The sequence below is a fragment of the Nerophis ophidion genome, linkage group LG08, assembly GCF_033978795.1.
Source record: "Nerophis ophidion isolate RoL-2023_Sa linkage group LG08, RoL_Noph_v1.0, whole genome shotgun sequence".
Lineage (NCBI taxonomy): Eukaryota > Metazoa > Chordata > Actinopteri > Syngnathiformes > Syngnathidae > Nerophis > Nerophis ophidion.
In genome coordinates this window covers 59921713-59940951 of record NC_084618.1, presented here as the reverse complement: position 1 = coordinate 59940951, position 19239 = coordinate 59921713, and the positions used below count along the sequence as shown (strand labels likewise).

General features: G+C 44.2%; 1 protein-coding gene across 2 annotated transcripts in view; it reads left to right on the top strand.

Annotated features, from left to right (window-relative positions):
- mpp2b (MAGUK p55 scaffold protein 2b) overlaps positions 1-19239 on the top strand; it is a 77929-nt gene that overhangs the window by 2293 nt on the left and 56397 nt on the right. The window lies entirely within an intron of this gene.

Sequence of the window (19239 nt, the reverse complement as noted above, 5' to 3'; positions counted from 1 at the left end):
CGTTTGGACGTGCCCTAAACACCTCCCTAGGGAGGCGTTCGGGTGGCATCCTGACCAGATGCCCGAACCCCCTCATCTGGCTCCTCTCGATGTGAAGGAGCAGCGGCTTTACTTTGAGTTCCTCCCGGATGGCAGAGCTTCTCATCCTATCTCTAAGGGAGAGCCCCGCCACACGGCGGAGGAAACTCATTTCGGCCACTTGTACCCGTGATCTTATCCTTTCGGTCATGACCCAAAGCTCATGACCATAGGTGAGGATGGGAACGTAGATCGACCGGTAAATTGAGAGCTTTGCCTTCCGGCTCAGTTCCTTCTTCACCACAACGGATCGGTACAACGTCCCCATTACTGAAGACGCCGCACCAATCCGCCTGTCGATCTCACGATCCACTCTTCCCTCACTCGTGAACAAGACTCCTAGGTACTTGAACTCCTCCACTTGGGGCAGAGTCTCCTCCCCAACCCGGAGATGGCATTCCACCCTTTTCCGGGCGAGAACCATGGACTCGGACTTGGAGGTGCTGATTCTCATTCCGGTCGCTTCACACTCGGCTGCGAACCGATCCATTGAGAGCTGAAGATCCCGGTCAGATGAAGCCATCAGGACCACATCATCTGCAAAAAGCAGAGACCTAATTCCGCGGTCACCAAACCGGAACCCCTCAACGCCTTGACTGCGCCTAGAAATTCTGTCCATAAAAGTTATGAACAGAATCGGTGACCAAGGACAGCCTTGGCGGAGTCCAACCCTCACTGGAAATGTGTTCGACTTACTGCCAGCAATGCGGACCAAGCTCTGGCACTAATCGTACAGGGAGCGGACCGCCACAATCAGACAGTCCGATACCCCATACCCTCTGAGCACTCCCCACTGGACTTCCCGAGGGACACGGTCAAATGCCTTCTCCAAGTCCACAAAGCACATGTAGACTGGTTGGGCAAACTCCCATGCACCCTCAAGAACCCTGCCGAGAGTATAGAGCTGGTCCACAGTTCCACGACCAGGACGAAAACCACACTGTTCCTCCTGAATCCGAGGTTCGACTATCCGGCGTAGCCTCCTCTCCAGTACACCTGAATAAACCTTACCGGGAAGGCTGAGGAGTGTGATCCCACGATAGTTGGAACACACCCTCCGGCCCCTCTTCCTAAAGAGAGGAACCACCACCCCGGTCTGCCAATCCAGATGTACCGCCCCCGATGTCCACGCGATGCTGCAGAGTCTTATCAACCAAGACAGCCCCACAGCATCCAGAGCCTTAAGGAACTCCAGGCAGACCTCATCCACCCCTGGGGCCTTACCACAGAGGAGCTTTTTAACTACCTCAGCGACCTCAGCCCCAGAAATAGGAGAGTCCACCACAGATTCCCCAGGCACTGCTTCCTCATAGGAAGACGTGTTGGTGGGATTGAGGAGGTCTTCGAAGTATTCCTTCCACCTATCCACAACATCCACAGTTGAGGTCAGCAGAACACCATCCGCACCATACACAGTGTTGATAGTGCACTGCTTCCCCTGTATTTATCAAACAGTTATTAAGCAGTGGCACAATCATTCATGTCATTTCAAAACAAAGTGCAAGATTGTCAGAGACATTTTAAAACAAGCTATGAGTGCACTTTTGTGCATTATGTCACACAAGATATTTCAATAATTGTCAAATAAAAATTTGCTGCATAATAGGAAATCAAACAGCGTATGTCCTTCGCTACGTGGTAGGTTACTGCGGACGTTATGACCTGTTGACTATTTTTTTCATACCGTGTTGATGTGGGAATGGAAGACGCCAGCCTCAATTGGGTCAATGCTGGTTGCTTAGTAGTGCTTCTACTTTTTGTGGCGAGGCTTTTGCTGCATACTTGACATATTACGGTTGTCTGTTCAACATCTTCCTGCTTAAAGCCAAACCACAGCCAGACAATGGACCCCGTGCTGTTTTTCTTGGTAAATAATTATTCTTTCATTGTTTGTTACCAGATTTGCACCTTCTTTCTCTTGTATTACCACCCAAACCTCTCTGCTCACACCACAAGTAACTTTACTCATGCCGCTACCTCTCTGCTCGGCGAGGGCGTATGACGTTGCATGTGCGACAGTATGTGACGTATGTAAGAAGGTGCGCTTGTTTTATGTCACTGTGAGAAGGAGAGACCAGAAAGGGTGAGAAACGCATGTAGTGTAATGGCCGCAGCTAAAAGCAACTGTGTGAGAACGTATACTCAAATACTTAAAATAGTCATTTTCTACATCGCACAGAGACAAACCCACGATAGTAAATTCGATATATCGCCCAGCCCTACCTATGGAAAGTATGGACCAGGAGAAAAATATATTAAATGTTCACATTTTTTTTTCAAATGTTCTGTGGTTATAATTCTCTCAGTGATCAAGACAGAAAGGAATGGAAATGTCAACACAACCATGGAAAACATCCATCCATCCATTTTCTACCGCTTGTTCCTTCGGGGTCGCGGGGGTCGCTGTTGCCCATCTCAGCTGCATTCACAATCAATGTGAATAATACTATATATACATGTATATTTACATGTATATATAGTATTATTCACATTGATATGTTAACACTACTGAATAAAAATTGATTTGTTTTAAATGTATGTATACATTTTAAGCCTTTTTAAAGAAAATCATACCATAGCAAATTATGCAAACTACCCTTGACGTCAATCTGAACACACCCATAACCACGCTCCCACCGCCACATGTATGTTGGCAGTTTAGGGGAAACCCTGCAGTATATTGATATCATTTTACCGGCCCAGCCCTAATATCTATTATCAGCTATATAACCAAAAAGCTGGCCTATTCTTGACATTTAATGTATGTGTCATTGATTGTACTATATAACCAAAAAACTGGCCTATTCTTGACAATTAAGGTATGTGTCATTGATTGATGGGTACTACTGATTGTACTGGATCTCATTTAATGGTATGCAAAAACATCTGATTTGAAAAAAAGTGTGTATTTTATAAATAAACACAGCCCTGCTGACTTCAGGGAAGTTTTGGACAAGTCAAACAGCCAATCACAGAGCACAACTATTTGCACTCACAAAATTTAGGGTCTCTGTGTTTGTAGGATATGAAAAAAACTGAAGTACCTGGAAAAAAATATGTGCGGGTTTATACGTGAAATATGTATTAAATAATTATCCCCGCACACATTTATTAACCAACAATTGCCAACCAACAAATTCAAATTCAATATTTTTTGCACAAATGTTTGTCTGCCACAGCCAGGTTACATTTAGTAAAGTAGGAATGATGTGGTATTTGTTGACAAAGGTTTTGTCCATTTAATTTATTAGGGAAGTAACAGTACATCACAACATATTAGAAGTTATGTTATAGCCGGGGTCTCAAACTCAATTTACCTGGGGGCCACTGGATGCAGAAACTGGGTGAGGCTGGGCCGCAAGAAAAGGCAAGGATTAGTGATTTAGAAGTAGTTTAGATTTAGAAGTAGTTTTAGCGGTTAGCTGTTGTATCCTCCTACAGTGTGTTGTGAAGCATGTTTAGCTAGGCCTCGCACTGCAGGGATTGATACATGTAAGAAATGTATATTATTTGTCGCTATGGAGGCAAGGATTAGTGATTTAGAAGTAGCTAAAACACTGCTGACTGTGGATGGACCTTAGCGGCTAGCTAGCCATGTCTTAAAGCACCTCTTCCTGAGGGCGTTTCAGTGTTATAGCTTCAGCTTTATCGTTAGTTTTTAAGCCAAATGAGTCCATTCTCCCTTTTTTCTCTCTATACTGTTACAAATTTTAAGTGCTCCGTGCGTGTGCGTTGCCTAACATGCGCATCTGCTAGTAAAACCAGCAATGTCACAATGTTACGATGGCGCACAGTCATGTATGTAAAAAAAACAAGACTCATTTTTGATGTGGTATTTGTTGACAAAGGTTTGGTCCATTTAATTTATTAGGGAAGTAACAGTACATCACAACATATTAGAAGTAATGTTATAGCAGGGGTCTCAAACTCAATTTACCCGGGGGTCACTGGATGCAGAAACTGGGTGAGGCTGGGCGGCAAGAAAAGTTGTCTTAAAAAATTTATCATGCACCTTTTAATGTATTCACCTTCTTTGAATGGCTTTCCCACCCTCGCAACATACTTGCCATCCCTCCCGATTTTTCCGGGAGGCTCCCGAATTTCATTGCTCCTCCCAACGCAACTATTCTCCCGAATTGGTCCCGATTTTCACCATGCCAACAATATTAAAGGTGTGCCGTAATAGCACTTCCTTTAATGTCCTCTACAACAGGTCATTGCGTCCATCTTTTCATCATACAAACAGCGTGTCAGCCCAGCGACATGTTGTAGATAGACAGATAGTACTTTATTGATTCCTTCAGGAGAGTTCCTTCAGGAAAATTAAAATTCCAGCAGCAGTGTACAGAGTTGAGATCAATTTAAATAAAAGTAAAAAGTAAATAATGGGGGTTTAAATGGAAACAAAAAAGCGAAATATTACAATGAGAATAAAAACTAAAAAGCAACAATGGGAATAAAAATATAACAGTAAAGTAAGAATATAACAAGACAAAGTAGGCAGTAGTGACCATGTTATGAAAACGTATTGCACTGTTATTGTTTTGCATCCCCTGTCATCCTAGTACCCCTCGCCCCCCGCCCCAGCGAGGAGTTGTACAGTCTAATGGCGTGTGGGACAAATTAGTTTTTGAGTCTATTAGTCCTGCACTTGGGATGAAGCAGTCTAGAACTGAACAGGCTCCTCTGGCTGCTGATAACGCTATGCAGAGGGTGACTGGCATCATCCAGGATGCTCACTAGTTTGTCAACAGTCCTCTTCTCTGCCAGTGAGTCCAGTTTCCTTCCGATTGTAGAACCGGCCCGCCTGATCAGTTTCTCAAGTCTGGAGCTGTCCTTCTTAGATGTACTGCCCCCCCAGCACACTACCATGTAGAACAGAACACTGGCAACCACAGACTGGTAGTACATCCACAGGAGTTTTTTGCAGATGTTGAAGGAGTGCAGTCTCCTGAGGAAGTACAGCCTGGTCTGTCCTTTCTTGTACTGGTGGTCCGTGTTAACAGTCCAGTCCAGCTTATTGTCCACCCAAACCCCGAAGTACTTGAATGAGTCCGTGGTCTGTACCTCAACTCCCTCGATCACAATAGGTTGTGACCGTGGACTCGACCTCCCAATGTCAATGACCAGCTCCTTGGTCTTTGATGGATTGAGCTGCAAGAGGTTCGTGTGGCACCAGACAACAAAGTCCCTCACCAGATTCCGAAACTCCTCCTCTCTGCCGTCCCTGATGCACCCGACGATGGCTGTGTCATCCGCGTACTTCTGGATGTCACACATCTCTGAGTTGTAGCAGAAGTCAGCGGTGTACAGGGTGAAGACAAGAGGGGCCAACACCGTTCCCTGCGGTGCTCCGGTGCTGCTGATCACAGTGTCAGACGTGATGTCCTTCAGTCTGACGTACTGTGGCCTTTTGGTGAGGTAGTTTGAAATCCAGGCAACCAGGCAGGGGTCCACTCGCATTTTGTAGAGCTTGTCCTGAAGGAGGCGGGGCTGGATGGTATTAAAGGCACTCGAGAAGTCCAGGAACAGGATCCTCACAGTGCCATTTCCCTCATCCAGGTGTGAGTGGGCTCGATGCAGCAGGTAAAGGATAGCATCCTCCACACCAACGCTTGCCTGGTACGTAAACTGCAGGCTGTCCTAGGCATGTTGCACCTGTGGTCTGAGGAGGCTGAGAAAGAGCCGCTCCAATGTCTTCATTAGATGAGAGGTGAGAGCCACTGGTCTGTAGTCGTTCAGGTCACTGGGGCAGTCCTTTTTGGGAACTGGAACGATGCATGACGTCTTCCAGAGGGTGGGCACTCTTCCCAGCTGCAGGCTGAGGTTGAAGATCTTTTGAAGTGGTTCACCCAGTTCTGCAGCACAGGTCTTCAGGAATTGGGGGCACAGTTTGTCTGGGCCTGCTGCTTTCCTTGGCTGTAGCTTCCTCAGTTGACCTCTGACCTGGTCCGCAGAGATGACTAATGTCTGCGTAGAGGTGGTGGAGGGGGGTGCTGCCATGGCTGGGGGGGAGGTTCGTTGAGGGGAGCAGAAGAAGGAGTGGCTGTGATGGGGAGTGGGGGATGGAGAGGACACGGGCTGGTTAAACCGGTTGAAGAAGTTATTCATCTCATTGGCCCTCTCTATTGTCCCCACAACAGCTCTGGTCTTTGTCCTGTGGCCTGTGATGGTTTTCACACCTTCCCAGACCTCCCTCATGTTGTTCTGCTGCAGCTTCTGCTCCAGCTTCTTCCTGTGGCTGTCCTTAGCCTGCCTCACGCATCGTTTCACCTCCCGCTGTGCTGCTCTCATTGCCTCCCTGTCTCCACTCCTGAAGGCAGCTTTCTTCTTGTTGAGGACAGCTTTAATTTCTTGTGTTACCCAGGGTTTGTTATTAGGGTAGCACCGAACAGTCTTAGCAGGGCAGATCACGTCCACGCAGAAGTTGAGGTAATCTGTGAGACAGTGAGTCAGCCTATCCATGTCCTCACCCTGTGGAAGCAGCACGTCCCAGTCTGTGGTGTCGTAGCAGTCTCTGAGGGCATCTTCCAATTCAGGGGACCACTTCCTCACATAGCAAGTGTTAACAGGCTGTCTTTGGACCATGGGGGTGTATTTTGGCTGCAAATGAACAAGATTGTGGTCAGACTTCCCTAGTGGGGGGAGGGGTGTGACCTTGTATGCATCCCTGACATTAGAATACAGTAGGTCAATTGTCCTGTTGTTTCTCGTGGGACAATCCACAGCCTGGTAAAAAGCAGCTAACGTTGAGTCCAAAGTAGCATGATTGAAGTCCCCAGAAATGATGAAAAAAGCCTCAGGATGTTTTGTCTGTAGCCTTGATGTGATGGCGTGGATCATCTCACATGCATTGGCAGCATCTGCCCTCGGGGAATGTAAACACAGAGGGAGATCACGTAGCTGAACTCCCTCGGCAGATGGTATGGCCGGAGGCTAACAGCTACTAGCTCCAGGTCCGGGCAACACAAGACTTTCTTCACAGAGATGTGTCCTGGGTTACACCAGCGGTTGTTAACATATATGATGAGTCCCCCACCTTTTCTTTTCCCACATGCTTTCGTGTCTTTGTCAGCTCTCACTGCGGTGAATCCCTGCAGGTCCACGTTAGCATCTGGTCCCAGGTGGTTTAGCCATGTTTCCGTGAAGATGAGCAGGCTGCTCTCTCGATACGCACGCTGTTTTTTTAGTCCTTGAAGCTCATCGATCTTGTTCGGCAGCGAATTCACATTCCCCATGATGACGGAAGGAATGGATGGTTTGTATGAGGCTTCTGCAGATTTGTGTAAGTGACTTCAAGTCATACTTGATCAACAGCGATACAAGTCACACTGTGGGTGGCCGTATAGACAACTTTAACACTGTTACAAATATGCGCCACCCTCTGATTCCACACCAAACAAGAATGACAAACCACAATTCAGGAGAACATCCGCACCCTAACACAACAGCACAAATACCCAGAACACCTTGCAGCCCTAACTCTTCCAGGCTACAATATACACCACCTCAACCGACGCACAGAGGAGGGTGGGTTAATGGGTGGGGGGCAGGGTTTGGTGGTAGTGGGGGTGCATATTGTAGACCGGAAGAGTTAGGGATGCATGGGATTCTGGGTATTTGTTCTGTTGAGTTTATGTTGGGTTATGGTGCGGATGTTCTCCCGAAATGTGTTTGTCATTCTTGTTTGGTGTGGGTTCATAGTGTGGCGCACATTTGTAACAGTGTTAAAGTTGTTTATACGGCCACCCTCAGTGTGACCTGTGTAGCTGTTGATCAAGTACGTCTTGCAGTCACTTCCGTGTGTGTCCAAAATCCAGAAACGACATAATTCTGGGCTGACACGCTGCTCGTACAAATTGTACAGGGCGCTAAAGACAGTGCCAATACGGCACCCCCTGAACATTGTTGTTTGGTTGAATAAAATCGTCAGAAATTCAAGAGAATGGTTGCCCTGAAATTCGGGAGCCTGTGGCAAATATAATGCTGTTAAGCACCATTCATACAAAACTCGCGGGTCGCAATTGGCCAGCGGGCCGCATGTCTGAAACCCCTGTGTTATAGCATGAGCACCAGTGTGTCTGTGCTGTAATAGAAGTTTGAATTATATACTGATTATTTCTGGTAGGAAGTTGAACAGTCCTGAAAGGTAGCTTTTATAACTTGCAATTTTTAACCACATAATAGAATAAAAAATCCTTATCAAAGCTCTTTGAGATAGTCGGTCACGTTAAAAAGCTTTTTGCAGCAATTTTAAGAAGATTTTTATCACGTTTTAAAATTTGGATGGAAAGGATTTACCATAAATATTCCTGCGGGAGGTTTAAAGATCAGCTAATCACATTCATTCCTGATGGAAATGTCATCCTAGTTTATCATGACTTGTTTGAAGTACTTCTTACCCCACTTTCCCTCAGAAAGATTAAAATACTTAATGCATGAGCCTCGTTATAGTGTCATGTAGACTTTATGTGACATTGCTGTACGTAGAGGAGAATTTTACTGTCATTCAAAATAATGTACCCTGTTTTCTCACTGTGGGGACGACGTGCCAGCAACCTGAGGGTTACTGGTTCAACCCCCGCTCACTGCCAACCTCGTCACGTCCGGGGTGTCCTTGAGCAAGACACTTCACCCTTGTGGTTAGGGCCTTGCATGGCAGCTCCCGCCATCAGTGTGTGAATGGGTGAATGTGGAAATAGTGTCAAAGTGCTTTGAGTACCTTGAAGGTAGGAAAGCACTATACAAGTATAACCCATTTATCATTTACTCTGCCTGAACTTCATTTGTCATCACCGCTTTAGGATATTTACATCCATAGCCAAAAATATAAAATTTTCTTTTAGTATATACTAAAATATCTTCTTCTACACTTTAAGAAACTGATTGATGGAAAGAGTCACTTTAATGACATCGATGTAGGCTTGCGATTACACAAGCTTCTCCTCGGGGGTTGTGTCTCAGCATGTTGCCCTGAGCCTTACTGGGCTATATATACATACACACAAACATACATACATACACACACAACATGACAGTTTTATTTGGCACTGGTCATTTTCTATTAGTTATAGCCTACTGTGTGAGATAATGTTGCATTGTTTTAATACAAACTCCTTCTTTGTGTAGTTATTTGGCGTGTAATTCAGGACTATTGTCTTTGCAGGTTAGTTTGAAAAACAGCTACTGGCAAGACCTATGCTAATATTTATAATATACTGTACTACTGTATATATGATAGTGATCAACCCTGTTATGAAGCTGAATAATGGTCAAACCTATAAATGATATCAGTTTTTAATTACATTATTATTTTATGCAGTTTCCCTTGTTGCCATGGCAATGCACCCTGGGAAAAAAACAAAAAGCCACGCTTGGTTGTCTTGGATACGGCAGTTTTCCCTTGTAAAGTAATGAGAGAAGCTGAACCTGTGGGAGCACAGGGTTATTTTTAGGCATGACGCCAGCTTGCATGTGTGGATTAAAACGTATTCCCCCATTGCTGTGTGTGTGTGTCCGTGCGTGTGCGCGCACATGTTTACATGCTTTAATGCAGTCTCACTGTGGGAGCAACTCAAGGCACTTTGCACTTGTCATAAAAACACTGGGGCTGTGCTTTGTGCCAATTGCTATAAATGTGCAGAAATATCTACTTTCAATATATTCCCACTTGACTTTTGTTTGGTGTTTGATGATTGTTAAATACAGTACTGCAAGGTACCAGCTTCAACATCAAGGCAGAAAAACACTCACATCCCAATGAGTGTAATGTTTTTTGTTCCTTTATTTAAACAAGTAAAAACTCATTAAGATTAAAATCTATTTCGTAAGAGTGATCTGGCCAAGATGGCAGCAACATCCATCCATCCATCTTTAACCGCTTATCCGGAATCGGGTCGTGGGGACAACAGCTCCAGCAGAGACCCCCAGACTTCCCACTCCAGAGCAACTTTAGCAACTTCCTCCTGGGGAATCCTGAAGCGTTCCGAGGCCAGAGAGAAATGTAATCCCCCCCATTTGGTCCTTGGCCAGCTGCAGGGTCTCCTCTCAGTGGGACGTTCAACTAGGACCTCCCTAGGGAGACGCTCGTGAGGCATCCGCACGAGATGTCCGAACCACCTAAGCTGGCTCCTGTCCAAGCGAAGGAGCAGCAGCTCTACTCCGAGTCTCTCTCGGGTGACTGAACTTTTCACCCTATCTCTAAGGGAGATGCCAGCCACCATTTTGAGGAAACTCTTATGATCTTATTCTTTTGGTCATGACCCACACTTCATGACCATAGGTGAGAGTAGGAATGTAGATAGCTCGGTAGACCGAGAGCTTTGCTTTCTGTCTCAGCTCTCATTTTGTCACAACAGTGCGGCAGAGAGACTGCAATACTGCCACAGCTTCTCCGATTCTCCGGCTGATTTCCTCCTCCATCTTTCCATCACTTGTGAACGTCCCACTTTTGTTTGGTGTTTGATGATTGTTAAATACAGTACTGCAAGGTACCAGCTTCAACATCAAGGCAGAAAAACACTCACATCCCAATGAGTGTAATGTTTTTTGTTCCTTTATTTAAACAAGTAAAAACTCATTAAGATTAAAATCTATTTTGTAAGAGTGATCTGGCCAAGATGGCAGCAACATCCATCCATCCATCTTTAACCGCTTATCCGGAATCGGGTCGCGGGGACAACAGCTCCAGCAGAGACCCCCAGACTTCCCACTCCAGAGCAACATTAGCAACTTCCTCCTGGGGAATCCTGAAGCGTTCCGAGGCCAGAGAGAAGATGTATTCCCCCCCATTTGGTCCTTGGCCAGCTGCGGGGTCTCCTCTCAGTGGGACGTTCAACTAGGACCTCCCTAGGGAGACGCTCGTGAGGCATCCGCACGAGATGTCCGAACCACCTAAGCTGGCTCCTGTCCAAGCGAAGGAGCAGCGGCTCTACTCCGAGTCTCTCTCGGGTGACTGAACTTTTCACCCTATCTCTAAGGGAAATGCCAGCCACCATTTTGAGGAAACTCTTATGATCTTATTCTTTTGGTCATGACCCACACTTCATGACCATAGGTGAGAGTAGGAATGTAGATAGCTCGGTAGACCGAGAGCTTTGCTTTTTGTCTCAGCTCTCATTTTGTCACAACAGTGCGGCAGAGAGACTGCAATACTGCCACAGCTTCTCCGATTCTCCGGCTGATTTCCTCCTCCATCTTTCCCTCACTTGTGAAGAAGACCCTGAGATACTTAAACTCCTCCACCTGGGACAGAGTCTGGTCCTCTACCTGGACTGTACAAACCCTCAGTTTCCTGCTGACCACCATGGCCTCAGATTTGGAGACGACGATCCTCATTCCAGTAGCTGAACACTTGGCTATGAACCGAGCTCGTGATAGCTGAAGGTCACAAACCGAAGGTACCATCAGGACCACATCATCTGCAAACGGCAGTGACGCAACCTTTAGCCCCCCGAGACATATACTCTCTCCGCCATGGTCCCGACTCTCCCTAGATATCCTGTCCATGAAAATCACAAACAGGGTAGGTGACAGAGCGCAGCCCTGGCGGAGACCAACCCCCACTGGAAATGGATCCGACTTACAGCCGGACACAACTCTCACATTGGTTGTACAGAGATTGGATGGTCCTCAGCAGTTTCCTCTCACCTATTTCTCCCTCAGCACCTCCCACAAGATCTCCCGGGAAACCCGGTCATACGCCTTCTCCAAATCCACAAAGCACATGCAAACTGGATAGGCATACTCCCAGGCCTTCTCCAGGATTCCAGCAAGAGTAAAGAACTGGTTAGTTGTTCCACGACCAAGACGGAATCCACATTGCTCCTCTTGAATCTGAGATTCGATTATCGCCCGGACCCTCCTTTCTATTACCTTGGCGTAAACTTTCCCAGGGAGGGTGAGTAGTGTGATACCCCTGTAATTAGCACACACTCTCTGGTTCCCCTTTTTGAAAAGGGGAACCACCACCCCAGTCTGCCATTCCTCTGGAAATTTCCCAGACTTCCACGCAATGTTGAAAAGGAGTATCAACAGAGACAGCCCCTCGACACCCAGAGCCTTCAGCATTTCTGGATGGATCTCGTCAACCCCAGGAGCTTTGCCACTGTGGAGTTGTCTAACTACCTCTGTGACTTCACTACGAGAGATCGACGTCAATTCCCCCATCATCCTCAGGCTTTGCTCCTGTCCGGGAGGGTGTGTCTAATGTAGTTGGGTTCAGGAGTTCTGCAAAGTTCTCTTTCCAATGCCCTACGACATCCTCACTTGAAGTCAGCAGAGTCCCATCCTTGCTGTACACAGCTTGGATGGTTCCCTGCTTCCACCTCCTGTGGTGCCGTATGGTTTTCCAATAACAGCTTTGGTGCCGCCCGATAGTCCTTCTCCATGGATTCCCCGAACCGCTCCCACACCCTCTGCTTAGCCTCGTCCTAGCCTCGTCCACAGCCACGGCCGCTGCTCTTCGGGCCTGTCTGTACCTTTCAACTGCCTCCGGAGTCTCCTGGAACAACATACCCCGGTAGGACTCCTTCTTCAGTCGGACGACTTCCCTGACCATTGCTGTCCACCAGGGTGTTCGAGGGTTACCGTTCCTTGACCAGCAACAGGTTTAATAAATACTTCTAACAACAACAAAAACAGGAGCTGTTACACACTATAGTTAAAAGCACAATTTACGTAAAAATTTCGTTGTACTTGTTGCAATGACAATAAAGACCCACCTACTTACAACATAAAAATAAAAACACACAATATGTAAAAAATACAATGTTTCAACAAAAACAATTTAAAAACCAGTACAAAAGAGACAGCTTCTTGATTCTTTAAAAGGGCCTGAAATTCCCCCAAAGTGATCAGTTCAGGTAACCTCAGATCCTTTTATAATTCATTCCATGTTCATGGAGCAGCAAATCTGAAGTTTTTTTTTAATCCAGACTTGTTTGCTATAGGATTCAACACACCAAGGATGTCATGTGACTGTAGTGTGGTATCGAAAAACATGTGACAACACAAAGTTCTTAATATATGCTGTAACTTAGTGGTGTCAAACCTGTCGCCCGCAGGCCCATATTTTGTGGCTTTCGTCTTGACTTCATAGTTTAATGTAATTTGGTGCTTCCACACCCTGAGCGGCATATAGTTAAATACATAATGGCAATCTTGAATCCCATTAGACACAAGGTACAATAACGTTGCAAACACAAAAGTTATAGTAAATCAAAGACACATTGAGCAACACAAATAGCAACTTCCTATAAGCAAGTTGAAGTTTCACTGACCATCTCTTGGAAAACTCAACAGTATCAATTACATTCAATTTCACACTTACTGGGGCTTACTAGCTCAGCTTCACTATAGTACCCCACCTTGACCCACCACCAAACAATGACTGTGCAATAACTTGTGTAACTTATGTTTTTACGAGGGATGTTCTGGTCACGTGTTATGCTGCCAATACCAATTAGAGCTGAAACGATTCATCGAAAAATTCTATTACAAAATATATTAGAGGAATTTTCGCCGCATTGAGGCGTCAAGTTTTTTTTTTACGGCATTTTGTCTCGTTTAGTAAACAGTAGTCAAAGCTCACGTTTTGCACGGACTGTTTAGGTATTGCACAGCGTATTTACGTCACAGATAGTACGCCCCATGCACTGCACGACACAGCTCTTTTAAATACGCTTGAGTTTAGAAAACTTTTTCGCCGACATAACTTGCAATGGCTGACGATGCAGAAAGCAGTGTACAAGAGCCTTTGCAAAATGAGGGAATTAAGAAGCAACAAAAATCGTCTAAGGTGCGGGAACACTTCACACTAAAATCGAAGGAAAACGCAGTAGTATGCAAACATTGCAAAGTGGCGCTCGCATACCACAATAGCACAAGTTCTATGCTGTAGCACCTGTCAAGAAAGCATCTGATTGAGGGACGTTCAGAGGCGAGGTAAGTAATATATTATCAAATGTAAACGCAAAAGTTGTGTTAGTAAAATAAATGTTATTCATTATGATAACCAGGATGTGTTCTCTCACTCCCGAAAAGTCATTAAATGCCACCAAAAAGGTGTTGAATACTAAGAATGCTATCCGAGCTGTCGTGTTCAATTAGCCTTTCATTAGTTACCCCGCAAAAGTAGTCATGCAAAGTTATTTGGGTTATTTGAGTCATGCAACCACATGCTACTTAGATAGCTTGCACTTGCACCCACTATAGTCTCTGTAGAATGTAAGAGTTCCAAGTCCTTGTTCAGTTGTAGCACTTGTGTGCCAAGTTCCTGTGAGCTATATTAGTTCTGAATATGAAGGTGCACATTTACGATGCAGTATCAAAGGCACTACCTAATCTACTTTTTATGCTTGATTTAATAAACTGTTCTTATTGTTTTATTTTTGATACTAAGGATATATTTTTATTTTAACTTTCTCAGGGAATATTATTTTGAACTAATTTTATAGATGTGTTTTTATCTCAAACATGTTATGATGGCAAAATGAACATTGATTACTATTTTGCATGCAATGAATGCAGTGAACTGTATTGCATTCTTAAAATTTTAAACGGTTGTCATTATTGTATTGTTGGCAGGTTGAAAACAGCTCAGCGGATTTGCGTGGAGAAACCAACATTTAAACAGCACTGTAAAATAATCATCAAAAACGAACAAGAGACAAAAACTTGGTTTATGCAGTCACACCACACGGCACATAGGGCTGTGAGCGCACCTGTTTTTATTAGCACACACACATTGGCACAATCAACCACAGACGCAATTCAGCTGTGCGTGTCAGCCTTCCATAATGAAAACAGGCGTTTAGGAAATAACACAAATTGGCCAAACGCAATAATTGAGGGCACATCTTAACATGAATAATTAAACCTTAAATAAACAAAAATATGATTTATTCAATGGAGTTCATGTTGGCTTTATGATGCAGTTACATTATTATATCAATTATCAGAGACAGCGTCAGGAAACTCTTTATTTAACAAAATGCCCTTTTTGCTGCTTTAACACAACTGTGTGAATGTGAATTATATTACTCAATCAACACAGAAAAAGGTAAAGTGAAATAACTTAGTTGTTGACAATAATGCTTGTCTTTCTCTCAGACAAGGCTTTGCTGTCTGTAACACGCACACACACACACCGCAAAATGAGCTAACATTTCGCTAAAAACTAATTAGCCTTCACCTCTAGGACTGCAAGCAAGCTGAGCTGCCGCTTATGTTTCTAGAACGTCAACAGGCTCATAGTGATGTTACTAGTAGTTGACTTGGAAGTGTGTATTATAATTTGGGTAAAGTTTGCTGCCTTATGCTCACCTGCTAAACACATTTCTGCTCATCCCACGTCTCTTCTCTCTGCCTACCTGAGCACTGACTCCATGCTCTCTGATTACACACTGCTGATTGGCTGTTACATGCGCTCTGAATAAGCGCTGCTGATTGGCTGCACATGCGCTCTGAATACGCACAGTTGATTGGCTGTTACCGCTCTGTGTGTAACCAATCAGATGGTTCTGTGGGTGCTCCAGAGACGTACTGACAGAGGCAGAAGCAGAACTAAGCAGAGTAGCTTAAGACTTTATTTTAGGCGGCGGCTATTTGTTGTTAAGGCGGATGCCTTAACAACAAAGTGCTGCGGAAAGCCATGAGATATATATACTGTATAAAGATTTTATTATATATATATATATATATATATATATATATATATATATATATATATATACATATATATATATTTACATACACACACAAAGTGGGGCAAAAAATTATTTAGTCCGCCACCGATTGTGCAAGTTCTCCCACTTAAAATGATTACAGAGGTCTGTAATTTTCATCATAGGTACACTTCAACTGTGAGAGACAGAATGTGAAAAAAAAATATCCAGGAATTCACATTGTAGGAATTTTAAAGAATTTATTTGTCAATTATGGTGGAAAACAAGTATTTGGTCAACCATTGCTTCAGAGTAGGTATGGTGTTCTTGGGATGCAACTCAGTATTTTTCTTCCTCCAAACATGACCAGTAGAGTTTATACCCATTCATCCATTTTCTACCGCTTATTCCCTTTTTGGGGTCGCGGGGGGCGCTCGCGCCTATCTCAGCTACAATCGGGCGGAAGGCGGGGTACACCCTGGACAAGTCGCCACCTCATCGCAGGGCCAACAAAGACAGACAGACAACATTCACACACTAGGGCCAATTTAGTGTTGCCAATCAGCCTATCCCCAGGTGCATGTCTTTGGAAGTGGGAGGAAGCCGGAGTACCCAGAGGGAACCCACGCATTCACAGGGAGGACATGCAAACTCCACACAGAAAGATCCCGAGCCTGGATTTGAACCCAGGACTGCAGGACCTTCGTATTGTGAGGCAGACGCACTAACCCCTCTGCCACCGTGAAGCCCCTAGAGTTTATACCAAAAAGTTCTATTTTGGTTTCATCTAACCACATGACATTCTCCCATGTGCTCTCTGGCAAACTTCAGACGGGCCTGGACATGCACTGGCTTAAGCAGGGGGACACGTCTGGCACTGCAGGATTTGATTCCCTGTCGGCATAGTGTGTTACTGATGGTAACCTTTGTTACTTTGGTCCCAGCTCTCTGCAGGTCATTCACCAGGTCCCCCCGTGTGGTTCTGGGATTTTTGCTCACTGTTCTCATGATCATTTTGACCCCACGGGATGAGATCTTGCGTGGAGCCCCAGATCGAGGGAGATTATCAGTGGTCTTGTATGTCTTCCATTTTCTGATAACTGCTCCCACAGTTGATTTTTTTCACACCAAGCTCTTTGCCTATTGTAGATTCACTCTTCCCAGTGTGGTGCAGATCTACAATTCTTTTCCTGGTGTCCTACGACAGCTCTTTGGTCTTGGCCATAGTGGAGTTTGGAGTCTGACTGTTTGAGGCTGTGGACAGGTGTATTTTATTGAGATAACAAGTTCAAACAAGTGCCATTAATACAGGAAACGAGTGGAGGACAGAAGAGCTTCTTAAAGAAGTTGCAGGTCTGTGAGAGCCAGAGATCTTCCTTGTTTGAAGTGACCAAATACTTATTGTCCACCATAATTTACAAATAAATTCTTTAAAATTCCTACAATGTGAATTCTTGGATTTTTTATCACATTCTGTCTCTCACAGTTGAAGTGTACCTATGATGAAAATTACATACCTCTGTCATCATTTTAAGTGGGAGACCTTACACAATCAGTGGCTGACTAAATACTTTTTTGCCCCACTGTACACACAGCACTGCTGTTCTTAAGGCACTTGGTAGCTATTGTTTTGAGCGTGGAGAAGACTTAAGGCTGTTTTGAAATACAGAATGCCTTTCAGGGTTACTGCTGCCGTCCCAGCTCGTGTTAACCTTGTAGTTTGGTTGGAGACTTAGCCAGTGTTTCAAGTGGCCTTTTTGACATTGTTTAGTTAGTGAGGGAATGGTTGAGTGTTAAGTGATTTCTCCTTACAAACGTTGCGTCTCACGATGACATTTTAGTCATATGTATGTACTGTTCTGTGATGTTTAGCGTTTAACAACTATTTTGATCAGTTGATAGTCTACTAGACTAATCAGATTATAAAGTGGGCACTTTCAGTGGCTCTAATTTAGCCATCTATTTTCAAATTCAGCTTGAGATATTTTAGGCATGTGCTTACTAACACATGAATAATTTATGTATTGCTATTTATTTATACTGTAAAAATGCTGCTCATTAGGCTTTTATAAAAATAACAAACTCACGTTCGTCCATTCAATAGCAAGGACAGGCAAAGTGCGAAAAAAAGGATAATTTGTAATGTAAAAAAAAAAAGTTAATTAAAATGTATCATTGATTAATTCTTAGCATTTAGCCATCTATTGGATTGTATGTTTTTATGTTATGATACATTGCATTTGTGTGTGTGTGTGTGTGTGTGTGTGTGTGTGTGTGTGTGTGTGTGTGTGTGTGTGTGTGTGTGTGTACGCGCGCGCGTGTGTGTGTGTGTACGCGCGCGCGTGCGTGTGTTAGCTGGTGGACTTTAGTTAAAATTATAGTTATTTTTCACTTAACTTCGTCTCACACTTGTTAGGTAGCTCCCGTTTCGCAGACTTGGTGTCATAAAATCAAGATCTTCTTTGCAAAGTGAGCAAGATATTCATGTTTTTTAATTGCTATAGGAGGAAATGTTCCCACACTTTACATACAACAATAATCCCATTCATGTTAGCACAATGCTTAAACAAAGGCTAGAGAACTACCAGTTAGCATCATTCTATTCCAAATCTTGCACAGCAAACTAAGCTCTGCTGAAATCCTCTTTACCTTCTTAGCTGCCGTGTGGCCTCTGCATACTTTTAACAAGCTCTGTCATTTCCCCGCGCAAACACAGGATTCCGGGGTGGATTGTATCATAAGGTATTAACGACCACATCCGCATCGGTCAGTTTTGTAACAGCCTTTTTTGCTTGTGAGCTTGTTGATCACTATTGCACTGCTGGTACTGTAATTACAGCTGTAAAGCCAGTAAATCCCCGCAAATGAAGTGAGCAAGTGAGACAATTTATATTTTAATGGCAGCTTTTCTACATAACTTTATTATGTATGCACATTCAGAATGGATAAATGCAAACAATTCAAATTGATCGCTAATTTAAATGAATTGTAGAGAGTTTTACTGCTTACAGTCCGTCTTTGAAATTCTAAGGAGTGTTGTAAAAACCTGGGAATGGAAGGGACGGCGACCGGTCCTTAGCATTTTAAAGTTTAACGTGAGGTTAAGACTCTTTATTTACACAAGGGTGACCCTGCAGTGACATTGGTTGCTGTAAGCACTGCTTGTACCATGGCTACATATTGTCATAGCAACCAAAAATTACCATCCTTTCTTCTCCTACTGGTGTATTTGTCTCAACAGCTGTGTGCTTTTTTCATCCCTATTATTTAAACCTACCTCCTCCTTAATATTTTGCCAAACAACCTCCGTCTTCTTTTCTTTTTGGTCACATTTGTGTTGATTAAACATACAATTTATACCTTTGCTGTTTGTAGCTGACAGGCCAGTTTTGGATCCCATGGCGTTCTTTCTCTTGCTGCCTAATGTTAAATGGATGAATTAGAATCAACAGATCCTCTCTAAGCCAATGTTGGCTGGCCTGCCTACTCACTCGCT